At 51.7% G+C, this 15,431-nt stretch overlaps 1 protein-coding gene across 2 annotated transcripts in view; it reads right to left on the bottom strand.

Moving 5' to 3' along the window:
- LOC118227557 (F-box/WD repeat-containing protein 7-like) overlaps positions 1-15,431 on the bottom strand; it is a 94,374-nt gene that overhangs the window by 56,584 nt on the left and 22,359 nt on the right. The window contains exon 1 of one of the 2 annotated variants that reach the window (XM_035418137.1): positions 2,052-2,070. The exons of the other annotated variant lie outside the window; for it this stretch is intronic. The gene's annotated coding sequence lies outside the window, so the exon portion shown is untranslated. Of the gene's footprint in view, positions 1-2,051; positions 2,071-15,431 lie in introns of those variants that run through there. 2 annotated transcript variants of the gene reach the window in all.

Genomic DNA, 15,431 nt, shown 5'->3' with positions numbered 1-15,431 from the left:
GTCCCGCTGCAATAGCTCCCACCAAACAGGGCTGCTTTAAAGGTGTAATCTCAGAGGAATATATATTTCCGAGAAGCATATTGCATATTTTGTGAAAGCTATTGGCAGTGGATGCCAACTTTCAACTTCTTTTGGTAGTGTACCTTAATGCGCTATCCAGATAAGAAGTAAACAATTGCGCACTGCCATTGCTAGCCTAGATAGTGACAACGCCAATGAGTCAGCAAGAAAAATGGACTCCATTTTTACACTGTAAAATCAAAAAAAAAAAATCTTCTAGAGGATAATTATTGTACTTTCTGTGACACAATTTGCAATGACTTTTCAAGGATAGTGTGCCATTTGCCAAGTTAACAAGGCTTTTCAGGGTGAAAATAAAAATTTGGAAGGACAAAATTTGGAAAGCCTGGTGTTCATTGGTCGCTCCTTAGGACCCGGTCTGGTGCCTGGAGAATTTTTACTACCAATGAAATGTTCCCAACACCGACGCCATGGCAACACAGTAACATGGTTACAAAACTTGCCGTTCCCTCATAATGACCTCCACCAAGAGGAAGCACCAGTAGTCCGTCATCATTAGCAGGGACGCGATTGGTCCTTAAATAACATAACCGAGAAGAAAGCACTGCGTGAGGGGCAACTGCTTTCCACCACATTATCGAAAGCGCTCAGCAGTGTGCGTTCACACAGAGGCCAGCTCAGAAATGCTAAAATAAGACCCACATCCCGGACGGCGGCTTTTTCGCCGCCGGCTACGGTACCTGAGCCCGCAGCCGCGGCCCTCGCAAACCGCGGCCACACACACACTGCTCGAATGATACTCTGCCAGGCAATGAAACCTTAAGAGCTCCCACAAAAGAGCGCTATTCACAGAACTGGCAAAGAGTCAAGATCGCATTAGAGAAACTCGCCGCTTTCGACAGTCGGCTTTTTCTGTCGTGGGTTTTCATTAGTGCCGCTCACGTTACGGCGAACAAGATAAAACTGGGTCCCGTCGAAGTTTAACCGCTAATGGAACAGGACGGAACGCGCCGTCCCGCGATTATTAAAGACAAACATTCCGGGCGCCGCTAAGCCCCGTGTAGATCTCTGAGATTTGCTACGCGGCGAACGGTCGTGAATCAGCGGCGGAGTGGGTCTGTGGACGGCCCACGACCCACGGATGCAGGGGTGAGCGCTGCTCTCCGTCGCCATAACAACCGCAGCAGTCTGAAGGCTGGGCACAGAACGCTGGAAAAGTGTTTGCCTTCCTCTGTGTGTGTGTGCGTGTGTGTGTTTGTGTGCGCATATGAGCGTGTCTGCGTGTGTGCTTGTCTGCGTGTGTGTGTGTGCCCGTGTGTGTGTGTAAGTGCGTGCGTACAGTATGTGTGTGGGTGTCTGTGTGGGTGTGTGTATGTGTGTGTGTCCGTGTGTTTGTGTCCATTTGGATACGCACAAATAGCAGCACAATCTTAAAACAAAGTGATGACTGACTAATCTGCATTGTGATAAGAGAGGGAAATGGATGGGAAAACTCTGCCTGCTGGAGCCATGCTGGAACGCAGCCCTGACGCGCGGACCAATCGGGCGCTGCAGAAGGCAGCCCTTCACCAACCGGCGCGCTAATGAACGGGCCCCTCGTCGGAAATCAGACGGGGGGAGGCGCGGCTGGCCGCTAGCGCCTCACGGGCGCGCGGGTTTGGGCGGAGGCGGGAAACCGCCGTGGCTGGGGGGCCGAGGCTCGGCTCAGCTCAGCTTTGCCCCGACTGACGCCAGCTGCCTGCCGTTCCGCTCACCGCAGCCAAAGCGCTCGCTGCCCCCTGGTGGCCGTACCCTGCCAGTACGCCGCAGTCGCACAGTCGGGCAGCAACAGGCAGAATGCCTGGGGGGTTCACCTTGCGGCACAAATCCACACGCGCGGCCAAAGGCCAGCGTGCTCTTAAACTATTTAAAGAGACAGGCACCAATGAGTATGAACACCATTAAAAACGAGAGAAGCAAAGAACGTATGGCTTACACACAGACTGTTCAGACACAATGACCGCATGGATTTACGCAATACATTTCCTTACCTGCACCTGATGGAACCGAAGGTCACAGAACAACCAGCAGAGCAAACATGGAAAAGAAAAAGAGAAAGGTGATAATTAGTTACCATATCCCAGGAGTCAGGAAGGTCACACCGATATGCACAAAAAAACATGGATTATTCTCACAGCCTGCAAATTGGTCCCTGGAATTACGATATTACAACAGATTGTGTGCAAGTCGCACAGGGACTCAAAGTACAATAATATTACATAAATAAGTAACAGCAGCATATCCTCAATAAAAGGTTAAAAATATGGCAGATATTCCACGTGATAATGGCAAATAATGGCCATGGGGGAGAAATGTTTTTAAAATATTTCTGTTTATTCATATCAGCATATTTCAATATAACATGCACATCAAAACAAAAATTTGGAAAGCTAGGGGCTGGATGTAGTAGGCCTATATAAGGCGGACGCATTGCCAATAACTCATCTCACGACAGCCATTCTCTTCCCGTCAAAGTAAGTGGCAAACAAAGATGATGGATGATTACCAACTGACTGGAAGACACAGCAGCGGCAAATAAAAGCACGTCAATATCGGCATGGTGACTGAGGCATTGAAGAAATGGGCGTGGCCATATTGTCTCGTGAGCGACGCGAGTCTCTCTCGGGCTCTTGCTCGGCCGTTCTGGACGGGGAGCCGAAACCACGTTGTTTGACTGATGCCTGGCCGATGAACTGAGAGCTGTGCTGGGCCGGTATTTCATCCGCGCGGTAGTTGACACCTGGAGATTAGGCTCGGCTCCTCCTGCCTCTGAGAGTCCGCTATTAAACAGGGAACGTTCAGCTATTCCGAAGACAAGAGCTTATCTGGAACATTCCTTTCAGAACACGTGCTTGTGAACGCAGCACTTAGAAAACCAGCTGCATCACAACCAGGCCGGGACCCAAATTCATAAGTTGTGAGCAGGAGTGCTGATCGAGGACAAGTTTTGCCTTTCGGACTGTAACGGATGAGGTTAGGCGATGGATTATTGGATGCCTGACCCAAGATGAACGTTAAGAGACGCTCTACGCACACGGGCCCTTGTCGCTGCACGGTCTCACACGATTACGGTCACCACCGTCGATCTCCCGCTGCGCCAAGCGACGGCACGGAGTTGGCAAGAGGGTCGGAAGAAATTAATCTCCCGATGCAAGACGTCGAGGATGAAAGGAACCAGGACCTGAGTGCGCCTACCTCCTCATCAGGCACGCCTGGAGTTACGAGACTGGGGAGTGAAGATTACAGTAATCTCTCCCCCTCTCGACGAGGCCCAGCCCGGCCGCGTCGACTCCCCGCCCTTCAAATGCTGCTCCTAAGTAGCAATTTAGCCGTTTTTATCATGCCCCGCTTCTCATTGGGAGGAATGCCAGATAACATTTCTCAGGCGATAAATCCGATTTTCGGGGGGGGGGGTCGCCGCGGTGGAATGCGCGTGAGAACTAGGGGGAGAAACGGAGCGGGGCGGTTTCAAAACCGCGTGTCACGTGACGTACGGCCAACCGAAGCATCTGACAACGGGCGTGTCATGAAGGAGGCTCAAAACTCCCATCTTATGAAGAGGACACCCAAAATCTATGCGTGCATTTTAGATTGGGAGAAACTAAACACTAGTGCAGCAGTGAGGTTTTCTGAAACCAAAAAAAGGGTAGAACAACATGTTCTCACTTGCGGATTAGAACCAATCATCAAGTTCTGCTGCACAAAGCGCAACCATTTGATTGGGTCGATCGAGACAACGAAAGACGGCTGATTGTAGCTCAGAGAACCCTCAGCATCAGTAGTGCTCAGATTCTCCATGTCTGAAACACAGACACAGATGTTAAAATCTCAGACAGAAGCAGATTGTTCGGTGTTTGAGCGAAAATGTGTGTGTGCCGGTGTGATGTAAGACACGCCCACCCGCCTTTTACTGCTCAGAGCGGAGAGCGGGAAGACTAACTCTGGGAGCGGAGAGGACCCGGCTCGAGAGCGGCGCGCATAGCTCTGTTGCCATGCCGACGGCTCGCCCGTCCGTCAGAGGAAAGGCGGAAGGCTCGGCTCTCAGCACGAGGAGTAAACACGGCTTCGGGCTACGGAGGGGCGGGGCAATCGCAAGGAAAGGCGCCAGACGATGGCACGAGGATAGTTTCCGCCTGGCTCGGCATCGGTGCTCTGGGCACTTAATCCCCCCCCCACCCCCGCCCCCCCCCCCCACCCCCCGACCCCCCTATGCCAGTCCACGAGCTCCCATAATTCACCTCTGGGCCGTGGCGTGGGCGCGAAGTGTCCACCGCAACGCTGTCACATTAGGCTCCGGGACAGTAACCAGTCCCCCCTCCCGACTCCGCCTCTGGTTCTGGCACGGCTAGTCATCTCTGATACAAATCACAAGGGCTTATTTATGCTGATGACTCTGTTCTGTGGACACAGGGCTGTTGTGGCGAGCTTAATGGGGGCCCATTTTTTCATTAGTCCCTCCTTTCATCTCCCATACATTCATTTCTGTGCTTTATTACCCGCTAAAAGGTTGCCTTCAAAACAACTCATTAATAATGCTATTCTTTCATTTCCTTTCATTTTTTCCACCGGCGGAGGGAGCGTTGCGTGGCGGGGTGGACTTCCGTAGCGGCTGGGAGGGGGCGGAACCGCACACGGACAGGGGCGGGGTGTGGGGGGGGGGTGTTGTTATAGTACGAGTATGAGCAGTCAGTCCATCTCTCCCTCAGACGCACACACTCGCTCTCTCTCATTCACTCACACAGGCACGCAGGCATTGTCACACTCTCACACACACCCAGATTAACACACACACTCACACACTTTCACTCTCTCTCTCTCTCTCACTGTCTCACACTCACAGATTAATAGTCACACACACACACAAGCACACACGCACACACACAATCTCTCTCTCTCTCACCATCTCAAACCCCAAGATTAACACACAGACACACACACACACACTCTCCCTTTCCCTCTGTCACGCGCACACGCACTGTAAGGGGCATCCCAGACAAAGACAGCACACCCAGAGGCAAGCAAAATGCTCGAACGTCCCCACTAGGTTCAAAGAAATCGCACTCGCACACTGGCGGCTAATGGGTCCGACTGATCAATCAGCGGAGAAATGGAGCGTTCGTTCTTCAAAGTTTCCATTCAACTCTGCTGGTGACCAGGTAGTCAAGAGCGTGCGCTTTCAGAAGCGTGTGGCGCCTGTGCGTCACGCGTGAGAACGCAATTCGCGCGATGACGCACACGCTCGATCCGCGACTACAGACCAACAGAAACACGCGCTCACTCGCGTGCACACCTGAACACTAATTCACTCGGCGCTAATCAGCACCCGCGAATAAACACGCGTGTGCAGTGAAGCGCGCGTCACACTACCCACGTGGACGCTCGCTGCCAAACACGCCACCCAACACGTACGCGAGCGCACGCGCGCCGTGTGCAGAAGGCGAACTGCCGGGTGCTCGTTTCCATCAGCGCGCTACTGAACGCTGCGTTAGAACGCTCAGACGCCGATCGCGCATTAGTCAACGCGTGGCGCCGAGGGACGGGGGCGGAGATCGCTTCTCGTAAAGACGGAGACGGCGGCAGTGGATTGATGTTCCTCGGGGGGCGGGGGGGGGGGGGGGGGGGACACAGACACTTCCTGTAATTATCCGGCCACGGTCCCAGGCATGGCTCCACGGGTAATTAAGCTGGAGGGGGAATCCGCTCGAACCTCGGTCCGAGACCTGGGAACTGAGGGAATGGGCGCGCGGGACGACCCCGTGTTCGGCTGCGCGTATCGCGCGGGTCGCTTGCGCCACGCGGAAGGTCACTCGCGTTTGAGAGAGGGACTGCTTTCAGTCAGCTGTCAGACCTGTCGGAACAAGGCTTCCTCTTCTCGTTCCTCCTTGTTTATTTAAACACCCAGCCGGAACCGGACGGGCCTCAGGAGCTTTGGCTGTTTATCTCTTCCAGACGGCAAATGGAGGAAGTGCGTAATTACACAGTAATTACACTGAGGGCCAGCTATGACCTGAAGCCATTCAGTGCAGGATTTGATACTGTTATCAAGTGACTAAAACAGCCTGATTATCATATGTATAATACGGTATATTATTATAGTGTGATGCCCCATAAGGACATCTCGCCGATCATTGGTCAGAAGAGTTCAGGCTTCTCTTTTAAATTAAAATATCTCCAGGGGATTCATTCCCTGTCGATAAAGCAATGGCACTCCTTTCTTCTTCTGGAACCAGTGTCTGTACAGTGTGACGCCAAACTTCCAGCGTCAATGGGCTGGAGGGAACAAAGATCTGACTGTATTCACCGAGGTCAACGAGCAAAGCGGAGGTTTACTTTGGAACACATTCAACTCTCATGCGGAGCAGGGCGCTGACGGAGAGAGAGAGAGAGAGAGAGAGAGAGAGAGGTCTGACGTGGGAAACGCACGTCCCAGCGTGGGGTTCCTGTGGTCCGGCGCGCCGTTTCCGTCCGCGGACCCGCGGGTGGACTTCGCGTGCCCGGCTCCGCCATCCCGTCAGCAAGGGCCGGCGGGAGAAATCCAATCCATTTCCACAATTAAAACTCTTTGAAGCTTTAATTAAGAATTACTGTTGGGGGCAGAAGCAATCAGATTTAATTTGGTTAAATGGGTCTCCTGCACTCAGGGGCATTTTCACAGGAACCGGATCAACCCGCACCGATCCGCTTTTCCCAAAAAAAGGTCCACGCAAGTCGGCTGTGTTCCCTCTGATACCAGGCGTGTCTGAGGTAGTGCCCTCTAAACCCCAAAATGGCCAAAAGACATTGTTTTGACTGATCAATCAGGTGGCCACGATCTGCGCTTGCAGCTGACCGACTCCCGTCTGCGCAGGTCCAGCTTGTAGACTTGTGTGCGATGAGAAGCAGTGCCTGACATCACATGCGTCAGAGAAATTCACAGCAGAGGACACAGCAAATATCGCCAATGACAAATATTACAGCCTAATCCAAATTGGGAGGGAAAAGGGGGGGGGGGGAAGCATAAAAACTTAGGCAGTAACCCTTAAATCGCTGCCCCACTGAGGTTGTGGTCAATCACAATGCCAGGGCAGGTGAGTAAATCCAATGGAAAGGCAGTAATAGCCAGTCACACCACAGACAGATGCTGATCCATCTCACAGTAGTCAGCACCATACAGACAGAAACTTTGGTCAGTCTGAAATGCAGTTAATCACACATTGATGAAGCACTGATCATCTTTACAATCAGAACAGGCTGATCACAGTCAGTACAGTCTGATTCTCCACACAGCCACTGCCGTTCCCCTACACCTGACACACAGCTGGACCATTAGCATTCCTAAGTGTTGAGATAAACCTTTCAGATGCACCTAAGCATACTGGGAAATATGCAACAGTGCTGAACTTTTGTGGGCTAAGGCTCATCATGCAAAAACAACAGTCTTTTGATAATCAGTCACACTGAAGGCACAAAGTGTGCCGATGGTTTACGTGAGCAGTTATCAGGTTTAACGCTCGCTAGGCGATGTTTGAACAAGCGGACAGGAAGAGGGGACACAGCTGAAGCAAATTAAGCAGGAGTTTGTTTTCACTCTGAGGTCACGGAGCTCGTGTTAGGCATGACATGCACGGGATGCTCGAGAACCCGGCTTCCTCCTCATTAATCTGCTCTGAGACAGGGCGTCTAATCACCGGCCCAATTGGGCTGACCTCTAACGAGAGGGGGAGGGGGAAAGGAGCTCCCGAAACAGAGGCGAGAGACACATCCAGAAAAACCAGTCTGCCGAAAAAAGGAGTAAACCTGCTACTACCAATATAGACGGTCGCCTCTCAGCCTAGTCACACGAGAGCGACAGCCCTGTGAACCAATCCTGGCACAGGAAATAATTACGTTGACAGCAAGCGAGCAGCTATCTGTGAACTGGGATGAGTTCGGCTCAATTTGATTGGGTGGAGGATGGAGGTGGGCGGGAGGGGCCCGGAGAGCACGCGGCCCACGGGCTGAAGGACGGACAGAAAGGCTATTAATAGCCTGCTGAGTCACCAGGCTGCGGCCCACCAGCGCCTTCACATAAAAAAAATGTGCCGTTCTCTCGCAAGACTCCGCGATGTATAATTAATCACACGGAGGGAGTAGCAGGGAGGGTAGGGATCGGAGAGGAGCTCGGGTGCGAGGAGCGTACCGCGGCACGGTGCGGCGGGTGGGTACTGAGGGGCGGGGGGAGGCCGTGGGTAATCGTCTGATCCGTGAGGCGACGGCGACACCGTTAGCCTTGACGAGGCTGCTCTTCCTCCCTCGCGGAGGAGTGCGAGGGGGAGAAGAGGCGTACGTGAGCGCGGGGCCCCGGTCGGGTTATAAATAGGCGTGGCACTGACGCGGGGCGGCGAGGGGGAACGCGTTCCATCGTCCGCATGACTCTCCCAAAATCGGTCCGCGGGCGCAGGACCGGGTCGGGTTCCCGGCAGTTCTGGGGCTCGATCCAAAATGCTCGCAAGCAACACAAACAAGTGCTCACCTGCGTCAGACTTGCTTCTGCTCCTGTCTGGACACTGCCCCTCTGCTGAGGGCCACGGTGCGAGTGGGATGCATTAGCATGCTGTACCACACTTCATTTCAGTGCGAGCTAGTGCTAATGCTAACGCCTGCCTTCATCGAATAGGCCCTCTTGTTCGAGTGGCTGCAGGCCCAGATCAATACGGCTGAGCCACAGTGAAGTTACTCTAAGCGTAGTCCCTTGCTTAGAGTCGAGCAGCCTTACCTGCTAGGAAAGACACTTCAACAGTCAAGCACAGACACGCTAAACACACTCTCTCTCTGCCTGTCCACATGCAAGATGAGACGACACACACCCGTGTGACCTCCCTTCGCAATCTCAAGCAGGCTGACCAGCCAGCAGAGCTGGGATTCCTTCCCATAACTGAAACACGAAAACAAGAGCATGAGCAGGCATTTCAACGGGTCGCCCTATAAGCGCCTTTCCACCATCTAGTGGTGAGAGCAGGGTACTGCGGCCAACATTGGGGAAGCCGCTCAAATCTGCAGGCGAGTGAAGGAAACCACCATCTAAAGGGTGCCACAGAGCAATAAATAAGAGCCCACAGAGCTGCTGGGGCGAGACGTGGCGGACCTTATTACGAGAAGGTGGGGCAGCCCTACCAGGGGGCGGAGCCGGGTGAGACAGGCGAGAGATACCTCTCCATATCCAGCGTCTTTTTATAGGGTGCAACCCCAGGCTGACACTCGGTGCTGAAGGTGCAGCTTAAGCGTATCTCCCCACCAGGGAGCTATAATGGATTGCCACACATTAAAATGTCACCCAATTCTCGCCATGAAAAAAAGGCCAGGGCGGAAAAATCAGCCTTTCGAGCAAAGAGCAAGGCCGCATATCAAACTATATGCTCCAGAAACAAAGAGGTGGAAGTGAGTTTCAGACAGAGCCATTTGAACCGAGCGGCCAGGAGTGTAAATCGCATTTATTTATACATCACATTTGGCAAAAAATCCTTTACAGCAGACCCCAGCCTAAAATACCCACACAAAAGGCAGACTGGGGGAGACGGTGCCAAGGAAAACCTCCCTAGGTAGAGCAATAGATAAAAAAGCCTGGGAGAAACGGGACACAACAGGCCAGCCCACCCTCCTCAGACTGGATCACTGGCTCAAGGTTCGAGTTCGCAATTAACATAATCACTCAATTTTCTAAATTATTCAAAGCGGAGTGCCTCTCTCTCTCTCTCTCTGTCTATGAGCTGAGCAGTTCTGATGGGTAGAGTGCAGGACCTGTCCTTCCAGCTCTCTGGATCTCATGGCCGCTGACATGCCCTGCATGTGAAACGCCTGCCCCAGAAATGCCCGGCGCGTTCCGGCGGAGCCGGCGGGACCACACACGGAGAGGCTTCGGGTTTTATGCGCAGATTAAGCAAACCGTGCAGACAGCCGCATCAATTACAGCTATCTGTTCTCTGGCTGTCTCCTGCGCTGATGGCCCAATTACACACGTCCGTGGGACAGGGTTAGTCATTGGGTGGGGGGAGTGAGTACCTGATATTTGGGAAGGGAGTCGGAGGTAGGGGTGTGGGGAGGTGTGGAAACCAGATAACTTAACAGCTTGTATTTCAGGCCTGGACCCATGCCCAGAACATAAGGGGGGGGGGGGGGGGGCTTACATAAATAATTTTAAAAAAATCAACTATTCAAAAAAAGAGAGTAACACAACTGCATGCAAAGACCCATAAGCAGCATTGATAATTTTCACACTTCAAATACAGTACTTTGAACACTAACTGATAGGAAGCAAATTGTTACTAAGAAACTCCAGCAGGCAAAGAGTGTTTTTCAGTGGTAATGAACCAGTGGGCAGATTGACAGCCTAGTTTACAGTGTTGGCTGCTGGGAGAACCTCACTGAACTATGAAACAAATGCTAATGAGGTTCACGGCGCTTGGTTTAGAGCAGGAGCTATGGAATAAACGCCATAGCTCCCAGTTTTAAAAAACCTATCCCTTTCCTCGATTTGCCATTTTTGCTTTGACCGAGCCACACAACGACAAAACGGCAGCCAAACTGTTCCAGCACCAAACCACGACAGGGACCGTGACGGCAAAGTCGAAGGTGAGGTAACGAGCGAGCGCGTTCACGGGCGGACGGGAGAACCCGAGGTGCCACGTGGCGAAGCCCGAGACGCATTCCGCGGAAAAGCGAGGGCCCTTTACGAGGCCTGTCAACAGCGCGGAAAATGTCAGCACCTCCGCGCGGCCTCCCAGCAGGTGGGAGTCACTGCAGGCCCTCCCCTCGTCGCCCCTCCCCAAAGCCCACAAGGCTGAGCATGCTCAGATCGCGCCACACGCACGCACTCAAGGCGCTTGAGGTTGGCATTTTTCACATGTGCAGAATCAGGCTCAATAACCACCAGTGTAACATTTGAAACTGAGAAGGTCCCCAGCAAGAACATGCGTGTTTACGTTTCACATGTTTATAACAAGCAAGGACTAGGGTTCAGCTGAGGGGCAGCAGTCGTTTGCTTTCAAAAGCAAAGCAAAAACAACTGGCTGATTATGTCTGATTGGGCCATGAAGGCACCCTTTTTTTATCCAAGCTTTTACAAAAACGTTTTTTTTTTCTGCCAAATGTAAAAATTGAACTGAACGAATGGCTCCAAACCAAGCTGAAGAAGCTTAAAGTATCCGTCCCACTCGCCCGCCTCATTTCAGAGAGGCGGCCTGGCTGGGCTCTTGAGCGGCTGGCTGTCTGGCCGGCCAGCCAGTCTCTCTGCTGGGGAATGGAACAAGCTCAGAATAACTCCGGGCGAATGCCTTCCCTGGGTTATTTGGAGCCGAGGGAGGGAACAGGAATCCCACCTCTCCCAGGAGCTGGGCGGAGCGGGGCGGAGACGAGACGCGGGCGGGGCACGCCGACGGACAACAGCGCCGCTCCCCTCCGTGAGAAAGACGAGGGGAAGGGGAAGGGATGGAGGCTCGGACCTGAAGCATCCCTCCCTTTATGGGCTCTTTACAGTGGGCAGCAATCGAGCTACATGTAGCGAGGGCGCCTCCTGGCCACTGGGTTGTACAGTTGAGGAGAGCAGTTTCCTGACTGAAGATATTAATAGAGGCTATGGGGGAGCTAAACTGTCGCCCATCCGAACAACAGCCAGGGCTCATCGTGGCCCACCCTGGGCTTTCTTTAAAAGGACACAGCGCAGCTGGCAGGGCGTACATTCGGACAACCTCCATAATTCAGAACTCTAACGTAAGCACATTACTGTTTTATAAAGCACAGTGACATGAGAACATGCTTGATAACAAGAAAAGGCCATTAACCCATCTAAATTTCGACAAGAGAGTATGTAGCACCCCAAGGTGTGATACATAAATAGCCTAGTTGCCACGCAATGACTAACACAGTGACATAGTCAATGAAAGCAGTGTGCATGCGTCACAGGTTCACAATATGTGAGGATATACTTCACGTAAAGTGTAGAAGAAGGTGCTATACCAAGGCCACAACCCTCAAAGCTGCTACTCGTTTCATCGAGGACGAACCTTGTTTGCGACATATTCGAGGTACGCCGGAGGCCGCCGTGATGACTCAGACGGTGCTTGGTGTGTGCCCGGTGACCAGATTACTGCTCTGTGGGAGAGGGCACAGGGTGTAAACACAATTGTCCGGCTGCTGGGACTGCAGCCTGGCCCCGTCAAGGACATGACTCACAGTTGGATAAATAGAATGGGACAGTCCGCTGACGAAGCGCGTCTTCATGTTTCAGCTGGAACTAAAGCTTAATCTTTCCCCGGGGCACAATCAGGTAAGCCTAAGTATACGCACGTGGCGCATTCTCGACCACGCGACCGCTGGGGCTCGAATGCCACCGGGCGGTTTGAGACGAGACCTCTCAGACCTCCTTCACAGTGCCAGTCCGCTGGGCGTGGGCGTGTAGATGCAGCCCTTGGCATTTGTGATGCCAGACTGGCACTGCCCCACAGGCAATGCAGGCTGCTTAACTAGCTAGGCTAATAATACCACCAGGGAAACCTGGAGAACAGCAAAACAAACAAAAACAAAAAGACCAAAATATCCTAATCTACCCAGTATACCATCAGAACAGAATATGGTTGGAGTTACATCAGCTCTCAGGTACATGTGCAATAGGAGAACCTGTTCAGATCCAGAAGGAAGTGAACATACCACAAGATGACAGTAACTCTGAAGACAGTAACCTTTACATTACAGTACATTACACATTACTGTCACTACACTGATGCTCTTGAGTGCGTCATACAGTAGTGATGAGCTACAATTACTGAGAATTACTGACCTACAGTTCTGTGGCTAATGGATCACTGAGACACTCAACAGAATTATGCTTTTTGGAGATTTCTGATTCTGAGAGAAATAGCTTTGCTTTACTGTTTTCTCCGTAGAGAAGCGCCGTTGTTTACATACACCCAGAAAACAAGGTGCCAGGGCTGCTCCTGAGTGAATCTATGGATAGCCACACCCACAAAACAAGGCGCATAATGCACCAAATGCATGGCACATCTTGATTGGTTATCCACAGAATACAAAACCCACAGGTGAGGCTATGTTATCAAATTGAAATAAGCAGCTTATCTGCACTGTAGTCACAGACAATAGGAGTCTTTTACAAGACTGGTTTTAGAAATTCTCTAAAAACTGTAAAATATGGCTGAAGTCAAGCCAGAAGGGGTCCAGAAGCAGTGTAGGGCAATACAGAAAGGGTACAGAACAGGACTAAAGAAAGCAGACTATAAGAAAGGTCCAGAACTGGGCAGGAGGCAGACCACCAGGAGTCTAGAAGTGGGCTTGGCAGAAGGGGTCCAAAAGTATACCTGGGACAGCCTAAAGGAATAGCCTGAGACAGACATGGGAGAGGAGAGGCACAAACTATTGTGTGAACGCACGCACTACAGGTCCAAGACTCAAAGTGAACACAAAGATCAAGGTTAAATATTGTACATTGGTGGATTAATAAACAAAATACAGAAGCCTACTTAAATAGCACAAGGCTGAATCCCCACACACTTGATAGCCAGGCGAAAGGGAGTATTTCACAGTAAAAATAGTGCATTCACTTTTATCCAAACCTCCTGGAAATGGGCTTGAAGTGTAAGCCGAGAAGCTTGTTTGTGACATACGAGCGAAGGGGACACATGCCGACTCCCTGCAATTTGCCCCTGTTCCAGCCCTGCACTGGGCCAGGACTAAGGCCCTGCAGAATGCCCCAGGTCCCAGTGTCAAATCACCGTGCCACAGCACTTTCCAAACCCGTCGAGCGGCCACGTCGCCCCATCCGAAAGGCCCCAGATTGGTATCGTCCTGCCCAAGTCCCCTACGGAGAGCTCAATATTCTTAGATCTCTGCTACTGCTCTCTACAAACAGCAGGAGGTACTCTTCATCAGATGTTTAAAAAAAACACCCAAGAGTCAGACTGCTGAGCTCGATAGCCCCTACGTTTTCTCTTCCCAGATCTGGCGGGCTACAAGCTAAAGACACGAAGCGCGAGAGTGAGTCAGCGCTTTGCAGTCCAGGAGCACAGACCGGCTTGCAGGATTAGCCAGCTGCAGGAGCCAACACACCCTTTTGGAAGAAACTGAAGTTTCTGCGAGGGAAAAGTCATCTCCGGCATCCGTGTTCCGCACACTCGGCTTCGCGAGAAGGCTCATCGAGCGATTAATCTTCCCGGCGACAAATGGTGCTTTTCTGAATGCGGAGGACATTGCTGAGAGGGGCTGGGCCGGATCGCGTTACCAAACCGTATGGCCCCGGCACGGACCCAAACCTGGAGGACGTCTCAGGCGCAGGGTGAAGACAGTCCCTGCAGATAACCGTCTCCCACAACAGCTGGATCCCCCGCTCCGACCATGGGAACGGAGACGGCTTCTCTTTGGCACGTTTTCGCCGGAAATTCAATACAAGTCCAGGGCTATTTATAAAGCCAGGCTCCCAGCGAGCCGGCAGAAGCCGCATGTTTTCTGCGGATCTGAGGGATTTTAATGGCAGCAGTGGAATCTTTCCGTGAATAAAAAGAAAAAAAGCATAATCCTTCTGCCGTAAAATATGTACAATTTTATGTATATATACACATATTCTAAGTACAATATTTGTAAGACGAACACTTTTCTCATTTAGAAAAATGCAGTCAGTGCTTTCACCTGAATGTTTCAACAAGAACAACAAAAAAGTAATTAGCCAACAGTACTCATTTAAAATGCCATTTGGCAAAAGGATATAGCAAAAAACAAAATGTGCTGTTAAGCATTCTGGACTCTGAACTGAACGCAGCCAATGAAAGCTCCAATAACGCGACGGCAATTGTTCCACCGAGACGGGGAGAAATTCCATCTATTCCACTCACTGAGGCCACCTGCTGCTGCCAAGCCCTTGTGTGGCTCCAGCACTCACACAGAGCGGGCCAGGCCTCCATGTTGAAGGCCAGGGCTCCATGCTGTAGGGCAACAGCTCCATGTTGAAGGCCAGACCTCCATGTTGAAGGCCAGGGCTCCATGCTGTAGGGCCAAGGCTCCATGTTGTAGGCCAAGGCCCCATGCTGTAGGGCAGCGGCACAAATTTGGGCAACCCACAAAGAGCCTTGTTCCAAAGGCACAAATGAATAAGAACAAAGAAACATGGTTGTATTCTTAAATATTAATCCTGCCCGGGGGATGCTGGGTATTTTGGCAAGCGATGACATAAGAGCTTTATTTATCCATTTTTTTCAAGGAAAAGCGAAGGCGAGGTCCCCGATGTAGGGGAATTAAACATGAGCTTGAGAAGGGAGCTAGTCGGGCATTGCGATGCTGAACCGACCACCCAAATGTAATCCTAAAGGCAATTTTTGGGCAAAGTCAGACAAATTACATCTCAGAGCATGCTA

This window comes from Anguilla anguilla, chromosome 5 (assembly GCF_013347855.1).
Source record: "Anguilla anguilla isolate fAngAng1 chromosome 5, fAngAng1.pri, whole genome shotgun sequence".
Lineage (NCBI taxonomy): Eukaryota > Metazoa > Chordata > Actinopteri > Anguilliformes > Anguillidae > Anguilla > Anguilla anguilla.
Note: the sequence above shows the minus strand (reverse complement) of the source record. Positions and strands in the feature narration are given on the sequence as shown.